The sequence below is a fragment of the Cupressus sempervirens genome, chromosome 1 (genome assembly GCF_028749045.1).
Source record: "Cupressus sempervirens isolate cs-2001-9-10 chromosome 1, ASM2874904v1, whole genome shotgun sequence".
Lineage (NCBI taxonomy): Eukaryota > Viridiplantae > Streptophyta > Pinopsida > Cupressales > Cupressaceae > Cupressus > Cupressus sempervirens.
Window position 1 is genome coordinate 129,105,140 of NC_143118.1, and position 18,711 is coordinate 129,123,850.

Sequence of the window (18,711 nt, forward strand, 5' to 3'; positions counted from 1 at the left end):
ATATTAAAAACCTCAAATTTGCCGCCTTCTTTGAAATTTGCTGATTCTGTTCAAGTTGTTTATACTCGGTAGAAACTGATGCCCCAAATTATTTTGTTGCTACAGCACATTAACATTCAATGGAGTCTTCACTATCCAAAACTCCAACTGTATTCCTGGACATGAATTGCTACTGGCTCCCAAACCGAATTCACCTGATATAGATCATGGACACCCAGATTTAATTGTTAGCACTTCAAGGCGTATAGTCTTGCTGCCGGATTCATCAGTATTGAGGCGGAGGCAGAACGCACTGTATAATCCATATGCAGGGCCCTTATCTATAACGCATGTAGAAAGTCATCTTCTACCTTTGGTCGTTATTGGGTAACGCTGTCACTTGCGATTTAATGAATCGCGACCTCCTGTTTGCGGTAACAGACCTAGAAAATATTTATATCGCTGAGAAATGGTGAATTTTCGAATGCTGGAGTGATGGCCTGAAGTTGCACAAGTCTTTAACACCTAAGATGGATGTTGCTACACTTCCGTCTCGGCCCTAACTCGTCTTGGTCCTTCCGCAAGGAAATAATAAATTCAACTCGCACCTCCCAATTCCTATGATGTCATCTGGTCCTTGAACAACGACTGCAATGCATGAGAGGAAAGGCGTCTAGCAATTGCTGAGTGGAAACATTACGATGCACGACAGTGCTGTCCGATTCACCATTACTGGTCACTCAAATGTTAGATTGGAGTGCGAACGATTACGCTATTTTTCCCCTTGGTTATTGACCGGGGATAGACTCCTTCGAAGCTGGATTTTTTTGTAAAAACTGCCGGCTCACAGATTCCCAAATTTGATAGCTCCCTCAGTCGAGAAGGACCGACCAATATATGCACCTTTGAGTGCAGCAGACTCCCATATGATGATTGAAGCTTGTCTTCAAACAAACCCTTCAATCCTTAAAATTATATATCCTGCTCGGATAAAATGCTGAACTCCAAACCTTTGCGAATAGCTTAAAACCTAAAAATCAATTCTCAAGATGACCCACCAAAATTTTGGCCTTAAGCCACAGATTCTGCCCCTGATGAAATGACTGAATGTCACCTCCAATCAGCAATAATTTGGATGATATTTCACACCCTCAAAATTGCGTACCGATTGAGAGTTATCATTCTCAATGGCCAACTGTGACAATTGCAGAGAACCCTAGGTTTCACAACGCACCTGTGATTGAATCACAAATCTAAAACAAAGAGAGATAAAATAACTGCCTAATTTGAATGGAGCCCCGGGGTGCCTATTTATTCTTTTCTCTCCATCCTCTCCAGAGACTTCTAGAACATTTTTGATCTTATCCCTCAAGTGACTTTATTAAATATTTTTATAATCCAAGTCACTTTATTAAATATAAAGTTATCTTTTAATATTTATTCATTTAATTAAAATAATTAATTAGTCATCCTTAAAATATTCATTATTTTGGACAAACAGATTAATTAAATTAATTAAATTGAACTGTCACCAAAAATTGGGGACATGACAGTCCGCCCTTCCTGAAATTGCTTGTCCCCAAGCAATGGCTGAACCATAAACCAATCAGTATGCGTGGGTCCCAAATGTAAATCTGTATGTCATCCCAATCCTCATCATACTCTCGTGGAGAAATCATCAATACCAGTATCTGAGAAACTGTACTCAACATCCAAACAACTGACAACTCTGATGAAATCATCTGAAAACCAACTGTAGATGTCAGTAGAAGAAACCATTTTGCGGAACTCAAGCCAACTAAAACATCAACTCTATCAAACTCAAACCCCTGTCAAAATGACACCTGCACCCAACTGCACTGTAGATATGACAACAGCCATAGGTACCCGAATCACTACCATCAAATCCAATCTCTGAAAAATTGCTCCGGGTGTGTTGATGCTGCAGGCTGAGTAACTTGCTACTACCAATTTTATTTTCAAAAGATGGTGCCAATCTATCCCCTAATGGATGGTAAGAAACTGGAGCCAATCTACATCTGCGTGAAATAAAATCTTCTATCTCTGTGTCAAAAGAAAAATGATGAGCGTACCCTACCGTATAATGCCGGTAAGAACCTCCAAACTCTGCTGCTGGCTCATCATCACTGAACTAGGAATCAACAGATGGCTCCATTTTCTAACTCCGAGTGACTATAGGTCGGATAGGACCCTGTGCACTCTACTCAACAAACCCCTCCTCGAGATCCTTGTGAGGTAGCATAGTAGAAAGGACCCCTATAATCTTCTCAACCAATATGCAAATAACACTAGTATCTTGGATGAGAACACCTTCTGTCACCTTATGCGAGTCTAACTGAACACATGCACTATCCAACAAATACTTCATGAATGGTTTAGTGCAGTAAAAATTATATGAGGAAACATTAACATACTCCCCTTTACACCAAAACTGGTCCTTCTGTAAGGGTGGCATACTCAACTGTACCACACTATCAACTATCTGAGAAGAATCAATCTGGAAACTAGACTCTACCGGTATCCCGAACTCATTAGAACTAGCTACTACCAAATCCTGAATATGTGTGTTAGCCTCAACAATAAGATCCTCAATAGTAACTGTAGGATTGTACTTACTGTCATCTACCTCAATTGACAAATGAACTGGGTCTGGGGCTGGGTTTGACCGCAAATACTCCAACTCCACAGTCACCTCCTTCAACTAAAACTGTGACTTTTGTAGATCTCACTGTGTGTCCTCTAATGCCTTAGTAGTTGCTATGAGCTCCTGGGAAAGCTCACTCACCTCATCTTCACGATCCAAGAGTGCCTCATATGCTGTACTCCCCCACTCAACCAAGTGATCACGGTCGGCTACCAATCGTAAATAATCCTGCTTCAAAATCCGAACAGCTTCATGCAAGGCATGAATCTCTGCCAAAGAAAGTAACCACCGCTGGACTCATCTATCATAGAAGTACCCCAACCACTGACGGCCAACAACTGATGAGCAGTATCAAAATGCTCACAAGCGATAACAATGTCTTGCTCACTAACTTTCAACTGGCTAGTCGCACGATGGCTTTGGCTGAACTGTCTCCTACAAACCTCTTCTAGTGCCCTGTCTAAAAGAGTATCCTCAAGATCACTGGTTTCTAGAATATTATCATTCATATCTCGCGAATCATCTCTAAAACTCATATCCTCATCCGGAGTGTCAAAAATTGTAGTACTTCTGTCTGACTCACCTGTACCCAAAGAATTTGTCAAGGAAGCTGAATCTTCAAAACTGTTCACTTCTTTCTCTCGGATGTCATCAAGGCCAAAACGATCCTGGGACTCATTTGTACATGCTTCTAAATATGAAAAATCTTCAACACCTTCTAGCAAGAACGGTCATTTGCATATATAAACCAGACCCAATACCAGTGTATAAAAACCAATACCAACATCGGACAAGTTGCTGGCACTAGGAGAGACAACACCGTGTATTCTGCTAATCAAATCCATGATAGCACTCAAAAAAACATTGCTACTATTAAGTGTTAAAGATCTCCAGTTAACTGAACCCCAAATGCCCCTGAAACATTCTTGAGTCCATATCTGTAAACAAGGAATAGCTGGTAACTCAAGCAAACTCCTTACCTGAGTAATGTGACCAATACCAACTAACTTCACATACCTATCTACCATTGTCCTTGTATCCTAGATGTGAATGCAAGATGAACTCGTAACATTATCAGCTACCATATATGATCCGTCTGCTACAGGGAGCTGAATGTCAGGCATGTAAGATGAAACTAAGCCTAGCTCCATGCCATGCTCATTTACATGCCTCTCCCAGTCCTGTAAAGCCAAAGTTGCTCGAGTGTCCTCAAGCTCACAAGAAAGCTTGACAATTTCCTCCTCCTTCCTCCTCAAGGCATCTGAATAGTCTTTGGCAAGGCTTAGAAGATGGTCATGATCTGATAGAAGATGTAAATAGCTCAACTTCGTCGTTCCCATTCCTTCACCAATTGCATGTAAGTCACAACAAGAAGATTTTGTCTGAACTCCCTTATGTCTTCCTTGTAACTGAATCATCTGGATGTGCTCTTCTAACATCTCCCGCATCCAGTCATGATGAGATAAAGAAGCCACAATACTATCTTTGCTTACCTTCAGTTGACTAGACAAATCATGTGAAGTATTGCCATTTTCATCCTCATGTGACGAAGCATCTAACTGAGCCTGGTACTCTCTCTCAGCAAAATCATGAATATGCAGTGTTTGCTCATCTCTACCTGGTATCTCACCATCAACATCCTTATCATCATCTGAACTCACCTCACTGTAATCATTGCCTGTCGAAACCAAACTACCTTGAGTACCTGAGACATCACCCTTGGGAAATCCATATTCAACTGTCTCAACTTGAGTATCAAGTTGACAGTTACTATCCATCAGCATAATATCCTTCACCACTTCTTCCTGTGACCGAACTGAAACCTCTGACCGGTTGCACACTTGTTCCTCGAATTCCTCATTAAGGTTCCTAGTAACATCTCTCATTGTATCAGTCAACGCTTTGTGAGAAGATTTGACAAAATGAAATCTAGTTGATTTATTCACCTTAGCTGGGTCGGATAGCCTGTCAATCATACGGTGGTGCTTATCCAACAGTTCAGACATGTTATGTCTGATTTTTTTGAGCTCATCCTGAATGCTTGAATAGTCCTCCTTTCCACAATTCCAACTCTGAATACTATGTCTATTACTTGTCCAAGATTGTGTCCTTGGAGACTTTGTGCTGTACCTGTCCATCTCGGTTGAAGTAGAGTGCTGATCACTCATGTAATTCGGTTCTCACCCCACAGGATGGCAAGAAATCCGCTCTGATACCACTGAAATGACCCTAACAGGTTATTGCTTACTCCAGCACCAAAATCTTAAAACTTCAAGGAGTTTGACATTTCATCAAACAGTTAGCAACAAGCTCTAGGATTACTGTGATAACCTTGACTATATGGAGTTGAACTAGGAAAATTTGACAAACACTTGTTATGCAACCTTCAGTTTGATATTATTTCCAATAAGATTCACCAAGTGATATAGATGCAACAATAGGTAACATTACCATACTTATTCAAGGAAGTATTTGTAAATTCAAAGCTTTTCAGTGTCTAATCACAAATACAATAGTTGAATGACAGACCTGAATTGGAGGGATATTAAAAACCTCAAATTTGTTGCCTTCTTTGAAATTCGCTGATTCTGTTCAAGTTGTTTATACCCGGTAGAAACTGATGCCCCAAATTATTTTGTTGCTATAGCACATTAACATTCAATGGAGTCTTTACTATCCAAAACTCCAACCATATTCCTGGACATGAATTGCTACTGGCTCCCAAACCGAATTCACCTGATATAGATCATGGACACCCAGATTTAATTGTTAGCACTTCAAGGCGTATAGTCTTGCTGCCGGATTCATCAGTATTGAGGCGGAGGTAGAACGCACTGTATAATCCGTATGCAGGGCCCTTGTCTATAACGCATGTAGAAAGTCATCTTCTGCCTTTGGTCGTTATTGGGTAACGCTGTCACTTGCGATTTAATGAATCGCGACCTCCTGTTTGCGGTAACAGACCTAGCAAATATTTATATCGCTGAGAAATGGTGAATTTTCAAATGCTGGAGTGATGGCCTGAAGTCGCACAAGTCTTTAACACCTAAGATGGACGTTGCTACACTTCCGTCTCGGCCCTAACTCGTCTTGGTCCGTCCGCAAGGAAATAATAAATTCAACTCGCACCTCCCAATTCCTGCGATGTCAACTGGTCCTTGAACAACGACTGCAATGCATGAGAGGAAAGGCGTCTAGCAATTGCTGAGTGGAAACATTACGATGCACGGTAGTGCTGTCCGATTCACCATTACTAGTCGCTCAAATGTTAGATTGGAGTGCGAATGATTATGCTATTTTTCCCCTTGGTTATTGACCGAGGATAGACTCCTTCGAAGCTAGATTTTTTGTAAAAACTGCTGGCTCACAGATTCCCAAATCTGATAGCTCCCTCAGTCGAGAAGGACCGACCAATATATGCACCTTTGAGTGCAGCAGACTCCCATATGATGATTGAAGCTTGTCTTCAAACAAACCCTTCAATCCTTAAAATTATATATCCTACTCGGATAAAATGTTGAACTCCAAACCTTTGCGAATAGCTTAAAACCTAAAAATCAATTCTCAAGATAACCCACCAAAATTTTGGCCTTAAGCCACAGATTCTGCCCCTGATGAAATGACTGAATGTCACCTCCAATCAGCAATAATTTGGATGATATTTCACACCCTCAAAATTGCGTACCAATTGAGAGTTATTGTTCTCAATGGCCAACTATGACAATTGCAGAGAACCCTAGGTTTCACAACGCACCTGTGATTGAATCACAAATCTGAAACAAAGAGAGATAAAATAACTGCCTAATTCGAATGGAGCCCCGGGGTGCCTATTTATTCTTTTCTCTCCATCCTCTCCAGAGACTTCTAGAACATTTTTGATCTTATCCCTCAAGTGACTTTATTAAATATTTTTATAATCCAAGTCACTTTATTAAATATAAAGTTATCTTTTAATATTTATTCATTTAATTAAAATAATTAATTAGTCGTCCTTAAAATATTCATTATTTTGGACAACCAGATTAATTAAATTAATTAAATTGAACTGTCACCAAAAATTGGGGACATGACACATTTCTAGTTTAAAGAATCCTGATATGAGTCTATGCAAAAATTGCCAAATTGGTAAGATGGGAAAGACTAGTTTTAAAAGAAAGAACTATCAATTAGAAGAAGTCTTAGAACTTGTGCATATAGACTTATGTGGACCTATTGGAATAGAAAGTTATAGTGGAGAAATTTTTTTTATTCTTTTTGTTGATGATTATTCTAGAATGATGACTATAATGTATCTAAAAGAAAAATTAGAAGCTTTAAAAAATTCAAGTGGTATCTAGCAAGAGTAGAAAAAGAAACTAGAAAGATATTGAAATTTTTAAGATCAAATAGAGGTGGTGAATTCATCTCCAATGAATTCAATAATTTATGTCTTTAAAGAGGGATCAAAAGACAAGTATCAGCCCCTAGTACACCTTAGTAGAATGGTATAGCTGAAAGAAGAAATATACCCATCATGGACTATACAAGAAGGCTGATGATTGAAAAGAATGTTGCAATCAAATACTAGAAGGAAGCTATCAGCACTGTAGTTCATACCTTGAACATAGTATAGTTAAAGAAAGATTCAAACAAAGCTCCTTATCAAATATGGTATGGCTACAAACATAATGTAAGTTACTTGAAAGTATTTGGTACCAAATGTTATATCTTGAAATAATCTAGAAAAGGAAAATTTGATGTCAAGGGTGATGAAGGCATATTTTTAGGATACTCCTGCAAAAGTAAAGCATACAAATTTTTGAATTTGTCTACTTATAAAATCATAGAAAGTGCACATGTGAGAATTGATGAGTTTGTAGAAAAGAATGAAGAAGAAAATAAAAAATAGCTAGAGGATTATAGAAGATTTGATTACTATGAACCTAATACCCTACCAGATCTATCTAAGAGAAAAGAAGCTTCACTCCTAGAGTGCCCAAAATCTCCAATAGTTACCAAGTTGCAAACAATGCAACCTGAGTCATAGTCTGAAGGACTTGAGTTGTAGTCAAAAGCTACCAAGCTAGTTCAAACTAAGTCTGATGGACCCAAGTCACTTATAGTGGGACCTGAGCTTGATACTAAAATTCATGATGAAATCAGTGGAACTCATTCCAAATCTAAAGAACTTTTGTTAGCAAGATATCTCAGAAAGCATCATGCACCTAATCAGATCATTGGAGACAAATCTGATGGAATAATGACAAGAAGAAAATTAAAAGATACATGTTTACTTACTGAATTTGAACCTAGAAATGTTAAAGATGCTCTAGATAATGAAAGTTGGGTTGAAGCAATGAATGAAGAAATAGAACAAATAGAGAAGAAAAAAACTTGGACCCTCATTCCTAGACCCAAGGATAAAAATGTAATTTGTACAAAATGGGTGTTCAGAAACAAGCAATATGAAGATAGAAAAATTTCCAGAAACAAAGCAAGATTAGTGTGCAAAGGTTATTCTCAAGAAGAAGGTATTGATTATGGTGAAAGTTTTTCTCCTATTATAAGATTAGAAGGTGTTAGAACTCTACTAGCAAATGCAACACATAGAGGATTTAAAGTGTATCAAATAGATGTTAAATCTACATTCTTGAATGGAATTCTTGATGAAGAAGTCTACATTGAACAACCAAAAGGTTTTGTATATCCTAGCAAAAGAGACATGGTCTACAAATTACACAAGGCATTATATGGTCTCAAGCAAGCTCTAAGAGCTTAGTATGAAGAACTTCATAATTACTTGATATAGATTGGCTTTCAAAGAACAAATGATAGTAGTAGTTTGTTTATCAAAGAAGGACCAGGCAAGAAGATTGTGTTGGCAGAAATATTTGTTGATGATACCTTATTCACAGGAAATGATGACTTATGCAAAGCATTTTCAGAAGAAATGAGTAAAGAATTTGAAATGTCCATGTTTGGAGGGATAAAATTCTTTGTTGGATTGCAAATTCAATAGAATAGAAATGGTATATACATTACTCAATCCAAATATATCAAGGATGTACTAAAGAAATGGAAGATTCAAGACTAGTTGGAACCCTTGTGTCTACTGGACTTAAGCTTTCCAAAAATGATGATTCAAAGGAAGTAGATCAGGCCACACATAGATCAATGGTTGGAAAATTATAGTATGTAGTGCATACAAGGCCTGATATTGCATTAGTAGTTGGTATGGTGGAAAGATTCTCAACAAATCCTAGAGAAAATTATATGATGGCAATCAACAGAATTATGAGATATCTGAAAGGTATTGAAGATTATGGCTTGTGGTATAAACTTGGAGGCAATTTGGACTTAAAGGTATTCACTGATGCTAATTGGGTAGGAAGTATTGATAATAGGAAGAGCACTAGTGGTGGAGCATTCTTGCTTGGTAAAAGACTAGTGTCTTGGAAAAACAAGAAACAAAATTGCATCTCTCAATCCATAGTAGAGGTAGAATATGTTGCAACAATAGTTAATTGTTCTAACATTGTTTGGTTCAAACAATTATTGGAAGGAATGAAGATAGAGATCAAAGATCCAGTAGTCCTATACTATGATAACACCAGTGCAATCAATATATGAAAGAATCCAATTATAGATACCAAAAAAAAAAACATTGCTATAAATTATCACTTCTTAAGAGAATTGGTGCAAGATAAAGAAGTCAGATTGGAATATGTAAATATAAAAGAATAGATTGCAAACATATTTACCAAGCCATTACCTAAGGATGCATTTTTGTATCTAAGAGATAAGCTAGGGGTCATTCCCCTATCTGAAGTTCAGTAAATGAAGTTTACTAATGCATCAACCAAAACCTATTGAAGATCAAAAAGTTGGTGTAGTATTGACAAGGGCATATTACAAATAAATCAACACTTAAGGTACATTGATATTAACCAAGTTGTTTTTTTTGGCATGTGTTGTCAAAGAGGGAGAAGTTTATTTTCATATATCATAAGAAATTTTTAATTATAAAGAAAAATTTTTTTGTAAGAGGGAGAAGTTTGCTATCATAAAAATATTCAAGAGGGAGAATGAACTTGGTAGAAGTTGTTGTAGATAGAAGTTTTCCTATAGAGGGAGAAACTAAAGGCATAAAGAATTCATACTGATAGAGAAAGTTCTTATAGACGTGAATTAGAATGAAACTAAGGATATAGTTGGATACAATTGATTGATTTTGTATTGTCTTTGATATTACAAAAATTGTTGGAATTTACAGGTGGGAAGATTTACTTCTGAGAGGGGAGTGAATCAAAAGTAACTATCTTTAACCCTATTTAAATTTTTTTAGCTGATAACATTCACATGCATCTAATTCATATAATAAATATGAAAGTAAAAACATGCATGAAAATAGATAACACAAGATTTGGTAATTCAAAAACCCTCCAAAATGAGAAGGTAAAATTGGAGTGGGGATGACACCCACAAAGTATCACTACAACAATATGTAATTGTTCAAGGTTACAATGTTTGACTACTTCCAATGGTCTACCCTATGAAAGGTCTATCTTGTTAAAGACTTTACACCCTATTAAAATTGACCTAGATAAAGGATTTAACTACCCTGCTAAAAGTAGGCTTGATTAAAGGACTTTAGTACATTTACTTGGAATGCCACCCTGTTAAAGGATTTACAAATGGCTGCTAATTCAACCTAAGTCCATATGATTTTCATTCCTAATATAATTTCTAGAGAGTATTAGAAAGTCTTAACCTAATGACTTGCAATCCTCAATTGTTGATTCCAGATCCTTGTTCTATTCTGATCGCTCTGATCCTTGCTTGATTTGATATGTCACTCTTTAAAGTTCTGATACTCTATTCTTGATCAACAAGATTCTACAATGTTGCTCTGTTCTTCACTAAGTCTTTTCACCCTTCTACACTTCACTATAATTCACCCATACACTTCTCTATCACATACACAATGGGGTTTTGTCCTCCTTTTAAAGATTTTGAAGACTTAGAGTTAGGTATGAATCTACAATCAATATTAAATCTTCATTTCTTGCTCATTTCTGGCACTTTTCCTATTGGTTGCATGCCTTCTCCATTTTTCTTATTGGTTTCATATTGATTACATAGGTAATGCAAAATATTTGATCTTATCTTTAAGATCCTTCGAGATTCATCCTATGTTGGCTTCAAAAATGGTTTACATCTAAGTTTGTGAAGGTACAAACTCATATGTTGATTCTGTGTTACTCGACACTTACTAGTTATTGATCCTCAACACATATAAGAATTATGTATCACTTGACATCTATAGCATTTCTATTTCACTCGGCATCTATACTTTACTTGGAACCTATAGTGACTCGACACTTGAACTTTTTTCAACACCTAAAGATCACTCAACACCTAAAGTTTACTTGACACCTATTGAATTCTCTAGCTTGCCATGCACTATAGCTTGACTTTTGTATTATACTCAACATTATCTTGAGAATTGGTTAAGTGTATTGATACTCAATTGTCAAAACCAATTTGAGACTAACAATCTCCCTCTTTTACATGAGTGGGAAAAAAACTTAACTAAACATTATGCATCTAATCTCTATGAGTATACTATATATTATGTTCAGCATATGTACAACACTTAAAAAACTTGTTCAAAATTTTGTATACCTCAAAATCTTATAACTCCTCCTGAGCTGATCTGCCAATTCTGTAACCAAAACTCTTGTGCTGAATTTGTCTCATGATGTATCTAATACTCTTTGCCTTGTCTAACTTATCATTCTTTTGCCTCTTTTTTTGTGTACCCTATTTCTACTTGTACTATATATGTTTTCCCCTTTCACATCTTCTTGCAGTTTTGCATCCTTTTGGCTTTATTCCCTTATTACTTCCTTAAAATGTGAATTTGAATATCTCTCCTTTGGATGTTATTTATTACTTCCATTAAAGAATGTATTATCTCTCATTCTTATTCACATCTTCCCCAAAATATTATATCTCCCCCTTTTTGACACTTATGTCAAAGGGTCCTAAGAATGAAAAGAATACTTGGCCAAAAATGTTTTATTTACCTCCATAATCATCTTTAGAGAAGCATCCCAATTATCTAAAGCAATTTCCAATTATTTGTGCTAGATATTTATCTCTACTACAAGATGTACAAGGCCTTCTAAAGTAGAAAGATTAGGATATTTCTTTAGAACATTTTTTGCATAGGCCTATTCCTTATGGAGTACTTCTAGGTGTGGAGTAATGGAAGATTGATTTTGTATCAATTTGGCCTTGATATTGGCCTCTTCTACTATCAACACTTCTAACTCTTTCTATGTGTGAAGCATAGTTGCAAAATGCTTCTCACTCTGAGCTGGATCTTTGGGTAGTTGTGTGCTAGAAATCTTGAGATTTCATTCCAAGCTTAGTATCCTTTGACTAGTTTCTTGTGTGAAGAGTAATGAGTTACAAAATTTTTAGTATAGTGAGAAGATATTCTCAAGTACTGTCTTCACTTTTTCAACTTTCTTAGCCAATTCTACTTGGGAAAGTGCTATTTCAGTAGATATTTTCTCATTGACTTTCATTTGAAACTTCTTTTCTGACCATTCTAATAATTTCACATTAGTGTCAAGGTCTTCATTCTATACCTGGTCCACTATGTTGGACAATTGCTCCAAGATGGGCTAGGTTTCATCAGGTACTTGCAAGTTGAATGCATCAAGAAATATGTCTTTGATTTCCACAAGTGCTTGCTTCTATCTATACTGATTTCTGAGTATCTCTTGTTTCTTCCTTCTCTCAAGTGCCTCTTGCACTTCATTTATCTATGCTAAATTCATTGTTCTAGAGTCATAGCTAAGTATGATTATTTCTTCATCAAGTGGAGGGTCTTCATAGTGATGTATCTTTGCAACCTTGGTGGAGCTCGAGCCTAGTGCTAAAATTTGCAATTGTACTACATTAGTGCTTGGCTTCTTAGTGGAGTCCCCAAGGTAGGAAAGTTTACCAATGTTTCTATTGTCTCTTGCTCCTTTTCTTTAGGGGTTCTCTCCTCTTCTTTCTCCTCTTCTCTACTACCTTGATCAATAGTGATGATTTGAGGAGGTGCACCTTGGCTTTGTGCAATAGGAACATCTTGTCCTATTTGTTCCTTTGCTAGTTCCTCAGCAGGTGCTATTGCTATGACTGTATGATCAACCCTAGAAATTTTATCTTTTGATTCTTGCTCTTTAGGCTGATCTGTTGTAGTTGTGGGAGGTTGTGAAGGTGGTTCTTGTGTATTCACCTTCTCCCTAGTGATTTCTACTATAACCTTCTACAACTCATCCACACTCACTAAAACTGGATTAGTACATAGTTATGATTGCAATGTAGTTTGGTGAAGGATCTTTTTGAGATCTTCTACAGTCAATGGGTTGATGTTCTGAGCTAAAGTGTTAGGAACATCCTTGAAAATTATAGTCTTAGTAGGTGCTATATGTGGAGGACTTGGTGGTGGTAGTTGGGTGTCTTGGACATTCTTTTTTGGTTGCTGCTCTTCAACTGTTGCCTCTTCACCTTGTGTCTTCTCCACTATTTCTTCTTCTTTTTATTTCTCTCCTTCCTCATCTTTCCCATTTTCTTCTTCTTCTTCATCATTTCTCCCCTCAGATGGGTCTCCCTACCCTTCCTTCATATTTTTCAATCCATAAATTAGTTTCCACATTTGTGTGGACTTTTGCACAACATCTTCTATTTGGTTCTGCAAAATTCTGAAGGCTCTATATTTGGGTGCAAATTTGCTCGCATGTTTTTTGCTAGCATTAGTTATTTGACCTTTTATTAGGTCTGGAACTACACAAGCCAATGTTGACTCCCTTATTTCTTTCTCCATTTTGAGATATTAATGTCATTTATTTTCAACTAATGAGCTTTGCTCCTTAGGCATTGAGTTGTCTAGTTCAAGAGGGGTGGTCTTGAACTTAGCCATCATAGTGTAGATGGACTCTTCCACTATGTTCTATTGTTCCTTTGACAACTTATTAAAATCAATGGTCTTCAAGCTAGTTAAATCAGCATTGTCTCTAATGTTATTACAAATGTTTTCCAATTTAGATTGGGTAGAATGTCTTACCAATTTGAATTGATCTTCATCAGACTCTATCCTTTCTTTGTTTGATTTAGGAGGTACAACATACTTTCTTCTTTTCTTCTACTCTGCAAGCCCTCGTTGTTCTATTGCATTCTACTTCTCTTGTTCCTTAGCCACTTGAGTTGTAGCCCTAGTATCTACCCTTGTAGTTGGCTTGGTTGGGCTTGGCTTTGTTACCTTCTTCTTCCCCTTGGGGTGTAAAACTAGCTATTTTTGAGATTTTCTTTTCTCAAGCTCTGGCTTTGGTGCTTCCTACTCGGCTCCTTCCTCCTCTTTAGCATCCTCTCCCATACCTTGGGTTATAGCAAGTGACCCCCTGACCTTTTTCCTCCTCATCATCCTCAGCTTCTCCACCTTCTTCTTCTTCTGCTTTTGTAGTGCCCTCACCAAATTTGGCCTTTAGCTTCTTAACAAGTTTATCCTTCTTTTTTAGAGTGGAGGCAGTCTTTAACTCCATATCCACTTTTGATCTAACCATGTCATAGGTTTCAAAATGTGGTGCATCCTTGTCTATTTACTCTACTAATAATGTAGTTATTTTTGATGATGCTTCATCTATGTTAATTTCATAGCCAAGAGGTCTTAACCATCTCACTCTTGGTATGGCAACTTGAATGTATGTATAGTCAATATCTAGAAGAAAACATACAACATTTACATGTTTCTCTACTAAGGAAACTATAATTCTTGGCCTTTTCTTCATTTACTTCTTGAAGTCTTCAAAATAGCTAGTCATTAAGGTCTCAAAATTAGCTCCCATGTGCTCTATGTATTCATTAACTTGAGCTATTATTGACCTATTTATCTTCAATGCAACTTTACCAAAAGAAGGAAACTCATTCTGAACATAAAAGAATATACAAATCAAAATAGCACCAAATTTGCATTGGGGTCCCTTGGTTCTCCTAATTACTGCTAAATTCTCATTAATCTGTTGTAGTTGTAGTTTTGCAAGATCATAAGTATGATCCTTTTTCACCAATTTGTAGACTACATCTACTGCAATGCAGGGCACATTGTTGAGTCTGTTGGATTGGTAGAACTTGTGTGCAATCACCCTAACAACAAAATCAACAAGAGGGTCTTGAATGGTATCTATTGTCATCCCTCTCTTGTTCCACTTAGCACCATTATTTTTCTCAATTGCCTCCTTGGAATCACTCCTAAGGGTCTTTTGCCAATCTAGGGTTGGGTACCTTGTCACTTTATGAACAATTATCTATGTGATTTTTATTGGGCCTTCCTCCAACCATAAACTTCCATCATGTATTTAGCTTAGCACTAGTTTGACCCATTTAATTTTAAAAATGGTGGTGAATTCTAGGGCTTACATCAAACCCTTCTTCTCAAGAATTTGGTATTCTTCCTTTAATACTCTATTTTCACATAGTCTCTCATAGGCTTCCCTCATTTCTATGTCACCTATAGCTCCAATCTTGCAATTGTAACATCTTCTTACATCCTAAACCATAACTACTTTGGGGGGTATGATAGATAGGGCTCTAGTTGTGTCATTTCTATATGCTACCTTTGGTATTGGGCAGAAATCGAGTTATTTCACCTCATTGGACACTAGTTAGACTTCAAATGGTTCCTTCTCCTGAGTTTTCCTAGAGCTAGAAGCCATTTTTGCAATCTAGGGTTTATATGTAAAGAAAATATGAAACTATGTAGCTCAAAACAAATGTAAATACCTCAAGATCAGTGAAATCATGTTGAAATGCTATTGAAATCTACTTACACACTAGATTCTCTATTTTGGACTCATTCTGCACTCTTTCTCATCTTTTCTCTTTGTTCATGATGAGAAAAAATGATTGAAAACATGATAATATACCCTATTTTAATTGCATTTAATTCTTAGTGTGGTTATAGCTATCCACTCAGCTTCTAAAGGATTCTACACTACTTGGCTTCCATTTCCTTTTCAACCACTTGACATCCACAAGAGTATTCTTTACTCAGCTTCAACTAAATTTTCCTCTTTACTCGGCTTCCTCTACCAACATGGCTCCAACTAATCATTCAACTTCTACTATTTTTGTCAATTAACTAGACATGCACTAGTATTTTACTCATCATCTGAGGACAACTCAACAAGACTTGCAAAATATTGAAAATTTTAACTTTGTACCTCTATTCATGATGATCTCTTACTTTTTAAATACTTGGTTATTTTAGGAACTGATGTATGATAAAGCTTTATAAATCAGTCCCTTATGCCTTTTCTTTGATTAGTTTGATGAAGTGTGACTACTTGACCTGTTAGGTGAAGTGATCCCTTCATTTGATGTGCTACACCCATCTTTCTTCTTCTATGTCTTATTCATTTCTCCTTTGATGTGTTCAACATCTACCTTCTCTTTTCCTTTGTTGTTCTTTAAATTGGGCGCCTTTGACCTTGTTGGTCAATTCCTGCTGATATGACCAGCCTTCAACCAACTGAAAGATGTGGTTCAACTCAACCATCTACTATAGTTCCCTTTGAAATGTGTCCTTATGCAATTTTTAGGAATGTGTTCATATTCCTGACAGTAATGATAGCTATACCTGGTGTTGTAGTCCCAATTCTAGTGATGTCCATGATTACCTTCCCTTGCTACTTGATTTTGTGTCCACATAGGCTTTGATCTGCACTCAAAATCTCTATGTTCATACTACTTGCAATTGTAGTAGCGATGTTCAAATTTTGGTGTTCTAATAGTCCTAGTCCTGTAGTTGTGTTATTGATGTCCTTGCTTTTTGCACTTATCACAATGACTTGCATTCTTAGGTTTTTCATGTTGATGGGCATTCTTGCTCCTACACACATTAGAGGTATGTCCTTTTTTACCATAGAAATGACAAGTAGGTTTAGTGTTCTTACCTTTGTTACTCCTTTATTCTATAGTCTTGGATGACTCTCCTTGTTCAATGTTGGTTTATCCTAGTCCTAAAGTATCATTACTAACCCTTGGCAATTTTAGTAGTTACTCAAAGTACTTGATGGCCTCATTAGGTTTGTTGAAGCTATTTGCAACCTCCTTTTCTCTTTTTAGGTCATTTTGTATCTTCGGTGTAGAGATCTCAATATCCTTGATATTCAGTTCAAGATATGCATTCATCATCTGACTTAGGGTGTCTAGCTACATGTTTGAAATTCTTGCAAGCTCAATTGAATTTTTTCCTAGTCTATTGGCAAGGTTTCTCTTGTCTTCTTCTAACATAGCCCTATCTTCAATGGCTTTTTTCTTATGTTTAGTCACCTCACAAAGCATCATAGCTTGTGATTCTTGTTCAAGATTGAGTGTTCTAATTTCTTCTACTTGAGCTCTATTCTTCTCTGTCGGGTCTGCTATTACTGCATCAAACTCTTTACAATCTAAAGTTGAAAGTAGGTTTGATGCATCAATCTCCTTGTACTATGTATCATTCTCAGCTATGGCAATCTCTCTTCTCCTCTTTAAGGATTTTCTCAGTTCTTCTCTAGCTTCTTCCAAAGCATGTAAAACAAGTTGTATATAAATTGCCTAATTCTATATGATCTTCCCAAGTTTGTAGACTTCCATTTCTAGATCTTTCCTCCAGGTTGCAAGGCTTCTACTTGTGAGAAATTAGCTCTGATACCAATTTTTAGAATTTACAAGTGGGAAGATTTACTTCTAAGAGGGGGTGGGGGTGAATCAAAAGTAACTAACTTTAACCCTATTTAAAATATTTTAGCTGATAACATTCACATGCATCTAATTCATCTAATAAACATGAAAGTAAAGACATGCATAAAAATAGATAACACAAGATTTGGTAACCTAGAAACCCTCCAAAATGAGAAGGTAAAACTAGGGTGGGGATGACACACACAAAGTATCACTACAACAATATGTAACTGTTCAAGCTTACAATGTTTGACCAATTTTAATGGTCTACCCTATGAAAAGCCTATCCTATTAAAGACTTTACACCCTGTTAAAAGTGACCTGGTTAAAGGATTTAACTACCTTGCTAAAAGTATGCCTGATTAAATGACTTTAGTACATTCATTTCGAATGCCACCCTATTAAAGGATTTACAAATGGCTACTAAGCCAACCTAAGTCCATAAGATTTTCATTCCTAATACAATTGCTAGAGAGTATTAGAAAGTCTTGACCTGATGACTTGCAATCCTCAATTATTGATTCCAGATCCTTGTTCTATTCTGACTGCTCTGATCCTTGCTTGATCTAATATGTCACTCTTCAAAGTTTTGATACTCTATTCTTGATCAACTAGATTTTGCAATGCTACTCTATTCTTCACTAAGTCTTTTCACCCTTCTACACTTCACTATAATTCACCCATACACTTCTCTCTCACATACATAATGGGGTTTCGTCCTCCTTTTAAAGATTTTGAAGACTTAGGGTTAGGTATGAATCTATGATCAATATTAAATCTTCATTTCCTACTCATTTCTTGCACTTTTCCTTTTGGTTCCATGCCTTCTCCATTTTTCTTATTGGCTACATGTTGATTACATAGGTAATGCAAAAGATTCGATCTTATCTTCAAGATCCTTCGAGATTCATCCTATGTTAACTTCAAAAATGGTTTACATCTAAGTTTGTGAAGGTACAAACTCATATGTTGATTCTCTGTTACTCGAAATATTGAGTTTAATTGATTTATCTATTGAGTTTAATTGATTTATCTATTGGTTCTAGCCAATTGAGGAGATGAATATTAATTATTTTAAGTTTTATATGAGCTAACTTGATAATATGAATAATATAAGTATAAGGTCAAGTTGAGAATTTAAAAGCATGTATGAGTGTGAATGCATGGAAGACCTTGAAGATCTAATGATGCAGTGAGGAAGTGAATTAGAAGGATGAGCAGAACATCCTCATGGAGCTAAAAAGATGTATTCCATCAAGAAGGATCAAGTACAAGCCAGAACAGAGATCTGTAATCAAAAATTTAGTTAC

General features: G+C 36.4%; 1 pseudogene; it reads right to left on the bottom strand.

The window, feature by feature from the left end:
* Positions 1-375: 375 nt before the first annotated feature.
* The window catches only part of LOC149576502 (plant cysteine oxidase 5-like), a 99,426-nt pseudogene continuing 81,090 nt past the window's right edge, over positions 376-18,711 (bottom strand).